Source organism: Heptranchias perlo, chromosome 15 (assembly GCF_035084215.1).
Source record: "Heptranchias perlo isolate sHepPer1 chromosome 15, sHepPer1.hap1, whole genome shotgun sequence".
In the NCBI taxonomy this organism is placed as follows: domain Eukaryota; kingdom Metazoa; phylum Chordata; class Chondrichthyes; order Hexanchiformes; family Hexanchidae; genus Heptranchias; species Heptranchias perlo.
This window is the reverse complement of record NC_090339.1, coordinates 37008837-37022860: the sequence shown is the minus strand read 5'-3', so window position 1 is coordinate 37022860 and position 14024 is coordinate 37008837. Positions and strand designations below refer to the sequence as shown.

The 14024-nt window shown below is 43.9% G+C and overlaps 1 long non-coding RNA gene across 1 annotated transcript in view; it reads left to right on the top strand.

Moving 5' to 3' along the window:
- The first annotated feature begins 16 nt into the window (after positions 1-16).
- Positions 17-14024, top strand: part of LOC137332722 (uncharacterized) — a 99012-nt gene continuing 85004 nt past the window's right edge. The window contains exon 1 of the long non-coding RNA XR_010965726.1: positions 17-161. This is a non-coding gene — a long non-coding RNA (uncharacterized lncRNA). The remainder of the gene's footprint in view (positions 162-14024) is intronic.

Below are 14024 nucleotides of genomic sequence, written 5' to 3'. Positions count from 1 at the left end.
TACTGTATCGAAAAACTCTGGTGTCAGCGAAAAATCATTGTGCTTCATGCGAAGGCCAGAGAATCCAACATTATAAAGGAAATGATCGTGAGAAGTAGGCTATGCCGAGCCAAAATACTGCTCAGCAGACAATTGGAATTACAGTTAGGGATCGGCTGAAGGTAAACAGTTCCTTTTTCATGACAGATTTTATATTTCTTATTTCAAACCTACAAGCCAGAAGGAAGATAAATTGAGATTCATTTCCATTTTAATCAGTAGTTCAACAAAGTCAATAATTGTAGCAACAGAAATCTGCATTGAAAACAATCCAGACTCGTTTAAGAGAAGGAGGGGGTATCGGTGAGATTCTAGAATTAATCAATCAAAACCTCAGGTGAAAAAATGGCTTATAGGGACATTGCTCTTGTTCTAAGATAATTGCCAAGGCCAGCCTCCCAATAGGAAATTGGAATCATGTTGTGTCGCTACCCTTACCTTGAAATAAATGCAATGAGTTTACTCCAGGTACTGCAATATTCTCTTGTTACACAAGGTAAGGACTGTTATGCAAGATAAGGGCTCATGGGGTTGGAGGGGGTAATATATTAGCATGGATAGAGGATTGATTAACAGACAGAAAAGAAGAGAGTAGGGATAAATGGGTCATTTTTTGGTTGGCAGACTGTAACTAGTGGGGTGCTGCAAGGATCAGTGCTTGGGCCTCAGCTATTTACAATTTATATTAATGAATTAGATGAAGGGACCAAGTATAATGTTTGCTGATGGTACAAAGCTAGGTGGGAAAGTAAGCTGCGAGGAGGACACAAGAGTCTGCAAAGGGATATAGACAGGTTAAGTGAGTGGGCAAGAAGGTGACAGATGGAGTATAATGTGGGGAAATGTAAGTTTATTCACTTTGGTAGGAAGAATAGAAAAACAGAATATTTTTTAAATGGTGAGAAACTATTAAATGTTGGTGTTCAGAGAGATCTGGGTGTCCTGGTACAAGAAACACAGAAAATTAACATGCAGGTATAGCAAGCAATTAAGTAGGCAAATGGCATGTTGGCCTTTATTACAAGAGGGTTGGAGTTCAAGAGTGACAAAGACTTGCTACAATTGTACTGGGCTTTGGTGAAACCACACCTGGAGTACTGTGCACAGTTTTGGTCTCCTTATCTAAGGAAGGATATACTTGCCTTAGAGGCAGTGCAACAAAGATTTACTAGATTGATTCCTGGGATGAGAGGGTTGTCCTATGATGAGAGATTGAGTAGAATGGGACTATACGGTCTGGAGCTTAGAAGAATGAGAGGTGATCTATTTGAAACATATAAGATTCTGAGGGGGCTTGACAGGGTAGATGCTGAGAGGTTGTTTCCCCTGGCTGGAGAGTCTAGAACTAGGGGACATAGTCTCAGGATAAGGGGTTGGCCATTTAAGACTGAGATGAGGAGGAATTTCTTCACTCAGCGTTGTGAATCATTGGAATTCTCTACCCCAGAGGGCTGTGGATGCTGAGTCGTTGAGTATATTCAAGGCTGAGATAGATAGATTTTTGGACTCTAGGGGAATCAAGGGAAATGGGGATTGGGCGGGAAAGTGGAGTTGAGGTAGAAGATCAGCCATGATCTTATTGAATGACGAAGCAGGCTCGAGGGGCCATATGGCCCACTACTGCTCCTATTTCTTATGTTGCTTTTTCCATCTACCTTAATAGGTGGTGGGGAGGGAGTTTGCTGAGTCCCCCTGCCAGAAATATCTGGTGGTTTCCCCCTGTGGCCTCTTTTGTAAGGGGGCCACATGCAAAAAAAAACTGTTTTAAAAGTTCATTTCTGCTGTTTGGTGGCCTGGCATGCTGAGGCTCACCAGATGTACAAGCCATTGATCCTGCCTGAGTGAGAGGCTGGGGAGTCTCATGTTTGGAGACTTCACCGCTATCGCCACCCCTCTTACATCACTGGCTTTGTAGGAGATCGGCGGAGGGAATTCCCATGCAAGGCCTACACCTAGTGTATTTGGGTCCAGGCCCAGATACCAACCCTTTCAGAAAGATGTGCTGAAATTATAATGGGAGTAGGTCGGAAGGGCTGCGTATTTTCAGGGTCCTGATCTTTACAAGAGAAGTCTGTTTTTCTCACTTTCTTCTGTGTCTAGTAATGTGGAGGTGTTAGTAATTAATGCTTTCAATGAATTTTAATCATGGTCAAAGAAAACCTCCGAACTCAGCCATATTCATTCCCGCCTCCCCCCATCTCACCTCTGGTCTGCTTTTGGACTCTATTGAGGTGAGTAAGTGTGAAATAAAGGATATCTTAAAAACAAAATATACTAGATTTGATTTTGGACTGGAAAATAGATAGCAATATCACTATAAGTGACATGTCCATTATCATGTACACACACATATTGCAGCACATTAATGCTCCCCCAATGCACACAAACTTTCTCTGTTTCAGGCCTCACTAAACATGCTTGTTGAAGGGAATCTGGGAAATGCGTCAAGTGTGAAAGGCCGTCAAATTATTGGCATTGTCCTCTCCATCCAATTAGTTACTGGCGATGGTAGTCAATGGACACCAAGGATTTTCTGACTGCATGCTCACATCAATGAGATGATGGATCATTCAGAATCTGTACAGGTCAGCCCATCCCACAGGTTTAAATAAGAATTAGGGACCTTTCAAAAATGATCAATATTTCACTGAGAGTACAACCAGTCCTCTCTCAGCAACAGCACACCACCATAGCCAAAAAAACAGTGCTACAAGCAGTTTATCACACATTCCTATTTTGCCAGTGATGCACTTTTACTCTAAATCTGAGTTGAGCAAAGAGGCCAAAAACTAACCTAAAAATCTCAATTGCTGATATCTTAAAATGATACAAAGGGTGATTTCTATTCTTTTCACTTGTGTTGTTTGGATTAATTGCAAAATGCATTGACATATTTGTGCATTTCAATTGTGTGTGAGTTGTGAACCAAGGAGGTTCTAATATATGAAAAAGATGATCTGCTTAACACCATAGAGTAGCAGAGACTGTACAAGAGGCTCCAACACCGTAGTCTTGATTTTAACTCGGGGCGCGAATCGGGCAGCTGGAGGTGGTTTCAGTGAGATACGGAGGGGATGTATGGGGGAACAGCGGGATATAGAGGGAACACACTAGGAACAACAGTAAACAGAAGGTCACACTGGGCTGGAGACATACTGGGAGATAGCATGATACAGAGGGAATGCGCTGCAGAACAGTGGGACATAGAGGCGGCATGCTGGCTTTTTCACAACGCCTTTTCTTGTGTCAGCTGTTTCATGACCACAGTTTCCCACAATCTGAAATCTGCTCCTTTATTCTCTGCTGTATTTAGGTTGGCATCGTCCAGGTCTAACAATTGATCCTGAACATGGAAAATTGTGTATTGGAAAACACATACGACACCCATTGATACAGTTAAGGTTCTTTCCAAACACTTTTAACCTTTGTTCATGTAAAAAGACAGTTTGCATTAGCAGACTAATTCTCCTGCACACTAAAACCTACACCCTTATGTGTGTCAAGAGTGAGATAGAGTTCCATGCGTGGGGGGTGTGGGAATAATTATCCCTCATCTATGGTATGTCACACTGGAGAACACATGGGCCTAGAAATTCGACATTGCTGTGCCAGTTTATCGGGCACTAAATGGACACCTAAGCCTCCAATATGACAGGCAGGAAGTACATGCTCATTATGAACCGGAAGTGCACCACTTGCCATAATGGGGTAAGCATAAAAATGTGTGAAACAGGCGTTAGACTACTTTGCATATCTAAATAAGGGGCATAACACCTGTTTGATGCCCCCTATGCAATACCAGGTTGCCATGCCACTGCATTCAGGAATGTCAGATCTACATATAGCCTAACCAACGGTCCTTTAAGGGACTGCTGCAGGTTGCCACCAAAATGGTAAGTTTGTATAAAATACAGCAGCAGTGCTCCACCCAGCTCCACATTATAACAGCTGGCAGCTGCCGTCCACCTCTTGCCCTCCCCCCCCGACCATTGCCACAACCCCCTCCCAACCGCCACCTCAACCCATCCCAATCGCCACCTCGACCCCTCCCCATCCCAATGTTCCTATCACCCCCATCATACCAATGTCCCGATCGCCCCCATCCCATTCAACCCCCTCCCGATCGTCTCCCCTTCCCCTTTAACGAAATACCTGAGGGCCACTGCTGGTGACACAACAGCCCGAAACTCAAAACCTCCAAGCTGCCTTAAAAGACACAAACTAGGGTTGTATTCTCTGAAATTTAAAAGATTAAGGGGTGATTTGATCGATGTATTCAAGATATTAAGGGAAACTGGTTGGGTAGATAGAGAGAAAATATTTTCGCTGGTTGGGGAGTCTAGGACTAGGGGACATAGCCTAAAAATTAGAGCCAGGACTTTCAGGAGTGAAGTTAGGAAACACTTCTACACGCAAAGGGTGGTAGAAGTTTGGAAATCTCTTCTGCAAAAGGCAGTTGATGCTAGCTCAATTGTTAATTTTAAATCTGAGATTGATAGATTTTTGTTAACCAAAGGTATTAATGGATATGGGTCTAAGACGGGTATTTGGAATTAGGTCACAGATCAGCCATGATCTCATTGAATGGCAGAACAGGCTCAAGGGGCTAAATGGCCTACCCCTGTTCCTAAGTTCCTATGCCTAGCAGGTGTCTGCAGCTCACCGGTCTCATTTAAATGAGGCCCAAGGCCCCATATTGGGTGTGTCTCAGGCCTACCCATTCAGGCGCAAGAATTGTTCCCTGTGCCCAGTTTGCGTCAGAGCAAATGAATTTATAAGCCATGGATTGCCCAGTGTGTTCTTCTGTCAACTTCGTAGTGCAATAAATCCCATATTATCAAATTTTTACATTGAGGCTAAATCTAGTAGTTTGATTTATTTACAAGTAAGATAACTGAACAAAAGAAAAAAGACACAGCAAGTAAAAATAGTACAAATACTTGGAAAACAATTACAAATAGAATCAGTGCACAAAGGGAAAAATATATTTTTTAGAATGTTTTTGCTTGCACAGTCTGACAATCTGTGAGACTTTTGAAGGAAACAGTTGTTTGGACTTCCTGATTGGCTCAGTGGTAGCACTCGCAAAACTGAGTCGGAAGATTGTCACTTCACTCCTGTTTCTAAGTTCCTATGCCCAGTAGGTGTCCGCAGCTCACTGGTCTCAATTAAATGAGGCCCAAGGCCCAATATTGGGTGTGTCTCAGGCCTACCAGGTCTTGAGTACATAATTTTTGCTAACACTTCAGTGAGGGAGTGTTGCATTATTGAAGATGCTATCTTTCCAATGAGACGTTAAGCTAAGGCCCTGTTCAGTTCGATTCCATGGCACTTTTACAAAAAGCAAAGAGTTCTCTTCATGTCCTGGCCTACATTAACCCTTTAACCAATACAGAAAAATGGATTGACTGGTCATTTGTGTTATTTTCTGTGGGACCTTGCTAGTAGCAACTTAGTGCTGTGCGACATAACAACAGTGAGAACACTTCAAAGTAATTCATTGACTATGGAGTGATTTGGGACATCTTGCAGGTATGGAAGTAATATAAATGTAAGTTCTTTCTTTCTTTCCCAATATGAAATTTGTACATGGGTCATGCAATTCAAAAGTTGGCCTATGGAGTCCAAGGAGCCAATTCCTGTCCTGGTTACACCCCAAAAATGGACACAGGTGGATCATAACAGAGCACTAAAATAGTTCTCTACCACCAGAGGAAGATGAGGCCAGACATCCTGAAGATATAGCATCATTCAATCTAACCACAGCAAGCACCATCTCAGAGACTGACACCATGCGTACTTTAGAGGGTAGGTAGAGGAAGGGCCCTCGCATGGTGAATCACTGGGCACAGGTGCAGAAGCCAGGGTGGGAGGTTAGGATGCCACAGGTGCCAGTTCACCAGAGGGGGAGATCACACACTAGCTCTGTTGCAGAGGACTCAGATGCTGACTTTGAGGGCCCAGGCCACTGAAGAAGGTTGATGTGCGTACCCCAGGAAATGCTAGGTGCACTGAGCAGCCTACCAGCGAACGTACAAACAATGGCTGAGAGCATGAGGTCAGCTCCAACTTGTGTCGGGACATCAGGCAGAGCATGGAGACAATTCTGCCCAATGTGGAGCGAATGATGAACTCTATTTACACGATAGTGGTGGCCACCATGATGCAGCCTCTGCTGATAGCTCTGACAGCTTCCATGGCAGCTTACACTACTGCCATGGAGGCTCAGATGGCTACCATCTTGGCTGTAGGGACTAGTGATGACAGGGGCTTCGAGAGTGTCACATCACTCCTGTACTCCGCATTCGGGATAGAAGGGATGGTTCACATGAAGCACTCTTGGTTGAGGGGCTCTCTGAGAACTCTGGCAGCTAGGAGCAGTGGTGTCGATGCTGCTCCTGTTCTTCCTCCTCCTCCTCCTCCTCCTCCTCCAGCACTTCTTGCTGCCCAGGTGGTGGTGAGGGCTGGTCCCTCATTATTACAAAGTTATGCAGCACATGACCACAAATTTCTTGGATCCCTTTTTACACAGCATTCAAAATGGTTGCCTCAGCACTTATTCCACTCAAGATTGGTGGGTTGAAACAGGAAGTGACGATATTCAGGCAATGAGGTCGGAAAATGGCGTCGGCATCATTATGAGAACCCTGCTTGTTTCAGGTGGACATTCTGGCTGCCAAGATTAATAACCCCTGTACAATCTGACCAGCTGTAAAAGCAGTGGTAAATGGGTGGGATGAACAGCCGTTTAATTTTCCGCCGAGTCTTTATGTATAAACGGGGCAGCAAAGGGATGAAAACTAACCCCAGTGGTACAAATTTAAGCTCAGTTTAGAGAGCTCAATCCATTCCCATCTCATGTAACAGGATGAAGAATGAAGATCTGAAGAGTACATAAAAGTTTTTGATTAAAAGATGTTTTTCCTTTGAAGCCTTTCAAGGAAATTCCTTGAAGATGGGTATCAGTTATCAGATGGATTAGATTAACAGTGCTGTTTTGCCGTATGATAATGAAGCTAATCCTAAACCATAATTTACAATGAATCTGCACTTGCTTCACAATTAAGGGAACAAAGGGCCCGTGTATCCAGCAGTTAATTGATAGACATTGGAGAACCACCCGGATAACATTATGGTCACATCAGTTGCAAACAGTCTGGAAGACTTCTCATGGAATTAATCATAGGATCATAGAATCATAGAATCATAGAAAGTTACGGCACAGAAGGAGGCCATTCGGTCCATCATGTCCGTGCCGGCTGAAAAAGAGCTATCCAGCTTAATCCCACTTTCCAGCAGTTGGTCCATAGCCCTGTAGGTTACGGCACTTCATGTGCACATCCAAGTACTTTTTAAATGAGTTGAGGGTTTCTGCCTCTACCACCCTTTCAAGTAGTGAGTTCCAGACCCCCACCACCCTCTGGGTGAAACAATTTCTGCACAGCTCCCCTCTAATCCTTCTGCCAATTACTTTCAATCTATGCCCCATGGCCATTGACCCCTCTGCCAAGGCAAATAGGCCCTCCCTATCCAGTGTATCTAGTCCCATCATAATTTTATACACCTCAATTAAATCTCCCCTCAGCCTCCTTTGTTCCAAAGAAAACATTCCCAGCCTATCCAATCTTTTCTCATAGCTAAAATTCTCCAGCCCTGGCAACATCCTCATAAATCTCCTCTGTACCCCCTCTAGTGCAATCACATCTTTCCTTTCATGTGGTGACCAGAACTGTATGCAGTACTCAAACTGTGACCTAACCAATGTTTTATGCAGTTCTAACATAACCTCCCTGCTCTTATATTCTATGCCTCGGCTAATAAAGGAAAGTATCCCATATGCCTTTTTAACCACCTTATCTACTTGTCCTGCTATATTCAGGGATCTGTAGACATGCACTCCAAGGTCCCTTTGTTCCTCTACACCTCTCAGTATCCTCCCACTTGATGTGTACTCCCTTGTCTTGTTTGCCCTCCCCAGATGCATTACCTCACACTTCTCTGGATTGAATTCCATTTGCCACTTTACTGCCCACCTGACCGGTCCATTGATATCTTCCTGCAGTCTACAGCTTTCCTCCTCACTATCAACCACACGGACAATTTTTGTATCATCAGCAAACTTCTTGATCAAGCCCCCCACATTCAAGTCCAAATCATTAATATATACCACAAAAAGCAAGGGACCTAGTACTGAGCCTTGCGGAACCCGACTGGAAACAGCCTTATAGTCACAAAAACACCCGTCAACCATTACCCTTTGCGTCCTGCCACTGAGCCAATTTTGGATCCAACCAGCCACTTTCCCTTGGATCCCATGGGCTTTTATTTTTTTGACCACTCTGCCATGTGTGCCATGTCAAAAGCCTTGCTAAAATCCATGTACACTACATCAAACGTGTTACCCTCATCGACCCTCCTTGTTAACTCCTCAAAAAATTCAATCAAGTTAGTCAGACAAGACCTTCCCTTAACAAATCCATGCTGACTGTCCTTGACTAACCATTGCTTTTCTAAATGATGATTTATGCTGTCTCTCAGAATTGTTTCCAATAATTTGCCCACCGTCAAGATTAGACTGACTGGCCTATAATTACTCGGTCTATCTCTTCCTCCCTTTTTAAACAACGGTACAACGTTAGTAGTCCTCCAATCCTCTGGTACCACGCCTGTAGCCAGGGAGGATTGGAAAATGATGGTCAGAGTCTCCGTTATCTCCTCCCTTGTTTCTCTTAACAGCCTGGCATACATTCCATCCGGGCCTGGCGATTTATCTACTTTCAAAAATGCTAAACCCCTTCATACTTCCTCTCTCACTGGGCTCAATTCTGATATGGTGGCGGGTTAGCAGTGTGGGGGGTTGTGGTGAAGGTGCTCGTGGCAAACCTGAATAAAAGACACTTACCTTTTCCAATGCAATCACAATGTAATTGATAGTGATTAAAGTTATTTCCAGGTTTCGCATCCGGCAGCCAGCCTGATTGACAGGCTGGTTGCCGACAGGAGCTGCAACGCCAGCCTGGGGTGGGGGGGTGGGGGGTGGAGAGAAAGAGAAAGAGTGAGACACTATCCGGCTCTGGAACAGAGAGAGGAGGGCGCTGAAGATCGGGGTTGAGGGGGGGGTGGGGGGAGAGGGGAAGATTTGGGTGGAGAGGGGGAGATTGAGGGGGGAAGAGGTGGAGATCGGGGGGAGAAGAGGTGGAGATCGGGGGGGGGGGGGAGAAAGAAAGATCGGGGGAAGAGGGGAAAATCGGGGGGGGGGGAAATCGGGGGGAGGGGGGAAAATCGGGGGGGGAGAGGAGCAGATCGGAGGGGAGAGGGTCAAATCGGAGTGGGCGACATCGGGGGGAGAGGGGGGACATCAGAGAGGGGAACACCGAACAACGGTACAGGGAGGTGCAGGTGACATCAGTGGAAAGATAGGTTTATTTTGTTTTTTAAACTTTGTGCAATGGTTTTTTATTTAATTTATTTCCTTTATTTTTCCCTGATCTGGCCCTTCACACCTGGAAATAAAGTACTTTAAGTACCTCAATGTGGTACATTTGGTTCTTTAACTATCATTCCGCCGGCTTTAATTGCCAGCAGGACTTCCACATTCGGGAAGCACGTGCGCACACAGGCGTGTCTGTGGGAAACCCAGAAGTCGGCGGGTTGGGTCCGACTTCCTCACCCGCTCGGGATTTTCCCAATTTTCGCAGGCCCCCCGCCGCCAACGCACCTGCAATTTCAATTGAAAATCGGGGCCGCTATGCTTATCCCATCCAATATTTCACACTCCTCCTCCTCAACTACAATCTCTGCATTGTCCCTCTCTTTTGTGAAGACAGACGCAAAGTATTCATTATGAACCATACCCACACCTTCCACCTCCACACACAGGTTACCTTTTTGGTCTCTAATAGGCCCTACTGTTTCCTCAGTTATCCTCTTGCTCTTTATGTATTTATAAAACATTTTTGGGTTTTCCTTAATTTTACTTGCCAGTATTTTTTCATGCCCTCTCTTTGCTTTCCTAATTTCCTTTTTAATTTCACCCCTACACTTTCTATACTCCTCTAGGCTTTCTGCAGTATTGAGCTCTTGGTGTCTGACATATGCTTCCCTTTTTTGCCTTATCTTACCCTGTATGCTCCTTGTCATCCAGGGGACTCTCGATTTAGCAGTCCCACCCTTTTTCTTTGTGGGAACATGTTTACTCTGAATCCCTTCCCCTTGAATGTCTCCCACTGCTCTGACATTGATTTACCTTCAAGTAGCTGTTTCCAGCCCACTTTTGCTAAATCACTTCTCAGCTTAGTAAAATTGGCCTTTCCCTAATTTAGAACTTTAACTCCTGTTCTATCTTTGTCCTTTTCCATAACTATGCTATATCTAACTGAATTATGATCACTTCCACTGATACTCCTTCCACCTGCCCAGCTTTATTCCCTAAAACTAAATCTAGAACTGCCCCCTCTCTTGTTGGGCTTGCTACATACTGGCTAAAAGATTTCTCCTGAATGCAATTTAAGAATTCTGCACCCTCTATATCTTTTGCACTGATTCTATCCCAGTTAATATTAGGGTAGTTGAAATCCCCTACTATTACTGCCCTATTGTCTTTGCACTTCTCCGAAATCTGTCTACATATTTGCTCTTCTATCTCCTTCTGACTGTTTGGGGGTCTATAGTACAATCCCAGCAGTGTGACTGTCCCTTTTTTGTTCTTTAGCTCAACCCATATGGCCTCATTTGATGATCCTTCTAACATATCATCCCTCCTCGCAGCCGTAATTGATTCTTTAACCAATATCGCCACCTCCTCCATTTTTATCCCCCTCTCTATCTCTATCTGTAACCAGGAATGTTGAGCTGCCATTCCTGCCCCTGTTTAAGCCATGTTTCAGTAATAGCTAAGATATCGTACTTCCATGTGTCTATCTCTTCCCTTAGCTCATCTGCCTTATTCATCATATTCCTTGCATTGAGGTATATATCATTAAGCACTGCCAAACTCCTTTATTGTCTAGTTTCTAACCTTTGTTTCCTCTGCCTTCCAAACTCACTTACTAATTTTCTACTTCCATTTCCAGCTCTGCTTCTCTCCCTTCTGAATTTATGCTCGGGTCCCCATTCCCCTACCAAGCTAGTTTAAACCCTCCCCAACAGCACTAGCAAACCTCCCCACGAGGATATTGGTCCCGGCCCTGCTGAGGTGCAACCCGTCGGGCTTGTACAGGTCCCCTTCCCCCAGAACCGGCCCTAATGCCCCAGGAATCTAAAGCCCTCCCTCCTACACCATCTCTCCAGCCATGCAGACATCTGTTCTATCCTCCTATTTCTACACTCGCTAGCACGTGGCACCTGGAGATTACTACCTTTGAGGTCCGGCTTCTTAATCTCTTTCCTAACTCCTTGAAATCTGCCTGCAGGACCTCATCCCTCTTTCTACCTATGTCGTTGGCACCGATATGGACCACGACCTCTGGCTGTTCAACCTCCCACTCCAGAATGTTCTGTGGCTGCTCAATGACATCCTTAATATTTAAAATATCCCTTCTTCTTCAACTTGACTAGTTCTCCAACAAAGCTTTCTGGGACTCTGATATGGACAAACCATCACCAAACATCCATTACAGTTTTTCAATGAAACTTGGAGTTTATCTTAGGGTTACCACCACTTCATGATATGCATGTTTCACAGGGAAAAATTCTATTTTCATTACACTGGCAGGTGGGTGATATAAAGAGGACATGCCAGGGGACAGGAGAAAACGGAGGAGATATGCTAGAGAATAGTGGGATACAGATAGGACAGAATAGAAAACAGTGGGATACAGAGGGGACATGCTTGGGAACAGAAGGTTGTAAAGTGGGGATGCTGGAGATGGGACATGTAAGGGGACATGGAGATATAAAGGGAATACGTGGGGGAACAATGGAATATAAGGATAAACAGAGAATAGCAGCAAGGCACTATATAAATGCCAGTTGTTGTTTGTACAGAAAATACATTGAAAAAGAATGGGATATAGGGAATACACACCGGGAAACAGCAGGATATAGAGAGTTCATGCTTGGAAACTGCAGAATGTAGATGGACACTCTGGGAAAGACTGGGATATAGAGAAGATACACTGAGAAGCAGTGGAATATGGAGGAGACATGCTCAGGATCAGCAGGATATATTGTGGCACATCTGGGGATATCCCGTGAAATGGCATGATATGGAGGGGACATCTTGGAGAGCAATCCAAAATAGAGGAGGTACACTGAGGAGCAGTGGGATATAGTAGACATTTTGAGAACAACATGATATGGAGGGTATACCCTGGGGAACAGAAGAAAGTTAAACTACTATTTTTAGTGTATCTTCTCTGTGTTCTGTTTTTTTTTTGTGCATTGCTGGAAAACAATGTTTACAATTGGGTAGGTGTGCCACAACAACTTATGATTAATAATTATAAAAATTAGTATATTGAGTACTGAAAATTAAATAATTAGGGAAAAATATGGATGAGGAATTACATTCAAGTGTTACGTCAAAAAAAACCTCAATAAAATTGGGTATGGTTGCCTAGTGATTATAGTACTGGACTAGCAAACCAAAAGTTGTGAGTTCAAATTCCACCATGGCAAGTTAAGAAAATTCCAACTGGTTCACTAATATCCTTTAGTGATGGAAACCTGCCAGCCCTACCTGCTCCAGTCTACATGTGATTCAAGTTCCACACTATGTGGTTGCCTCATAATGCCCTCAGGGCACCTAGGGATAGGTAACAAATATTACCTTGCCAGTGACACCCACATCTCAAGAATAAATAAGAAAACAAAGCAGAAATGATCTGGAATTGTCCAGTTACTGACCTTGTACTGTGGAATCTGATTTCAAATCCAGCAAAGTCTGGGGATAAAGATTTCCTTCTTCTGATGGAACTATACTAATTCTACATCTTTAAGGACATAGCAACAGGAGTAGGCCATTCAGCCCCTCGAGCCTGTTGCATCAATCAATTAGATCATGGCTGATCGATATCTCAGCTCCATTTACCAGCCTTGGTTCCATATCCCTTAATACCCTTACCTAACAAAAATCTAATCAGTCTCTAGGAAATGGAGTTGGATCAAACTCAAGCACTGGGATGATCTCTCTCTCTGAATAAGAACATAAATATTAATGAGCGAAATATAAATTTAATACACATCTTAACCAAAATTTCTTTCCTCACAGTATAATAAACATTTGGAATTATCTACCAGCTAAGGTGGTGGAATCAAAGATGTTAGAAGTTTCAAAGTGCAACTGGATACTAGGCTGGTGGATTGGATTACTAGAGGGATGAGTTTGATGGGCTGAACAGCTTTATCTTGTCCTTGGCTTTATCTTATTAATATAAAGTCCACCCAAACTCATGAGATGAAAGACTGTAAAGGCCGTTAAATGTCTCTATTAGAATTGATTTATGGTAATCTCAGTCCAATTCCCAGATGATGCAAGCAAGCACAAGGCTGCCCCTCGCTGACACGTACTCAATGACCTTGTAAAGAGAGGGCACAGGCTCAGAGGACAGAGACCAAAAAGAGACGTTCATTGTTGTAAAGTGTGCTTTCCATGATCAGGTTCAGATGCCATGTTCTATCAATCAAAGTTAAGCTCGCAAATGCTCCTGAGACACACACCCTCTCTGATCTGCGAGTGCTCACTACTGTCACTGGGTGCTGTGAGGAAAAATATTTCATTCTACAGTATCTGTCATTCTTCATATTAATAATCATAAGCTCACAGGGAAGGAAACACAACATAAGCTGTTTAGAACTGCTTGACAGGGATGTGTGGTCAGCACTGCCAGGCTCAGAATCTGTTCATTTCATCAGATAATCACGTAGCTCAGCAGTCAGAATGCCACAGAATCAGAGCAGAAAATGATGCTGGGGTTAGCTGAATCCTATTTGTCACAATTGGTGGTAGATAGGATAGCAAAAGTCCCCTCAGGGAACTGGCCTTA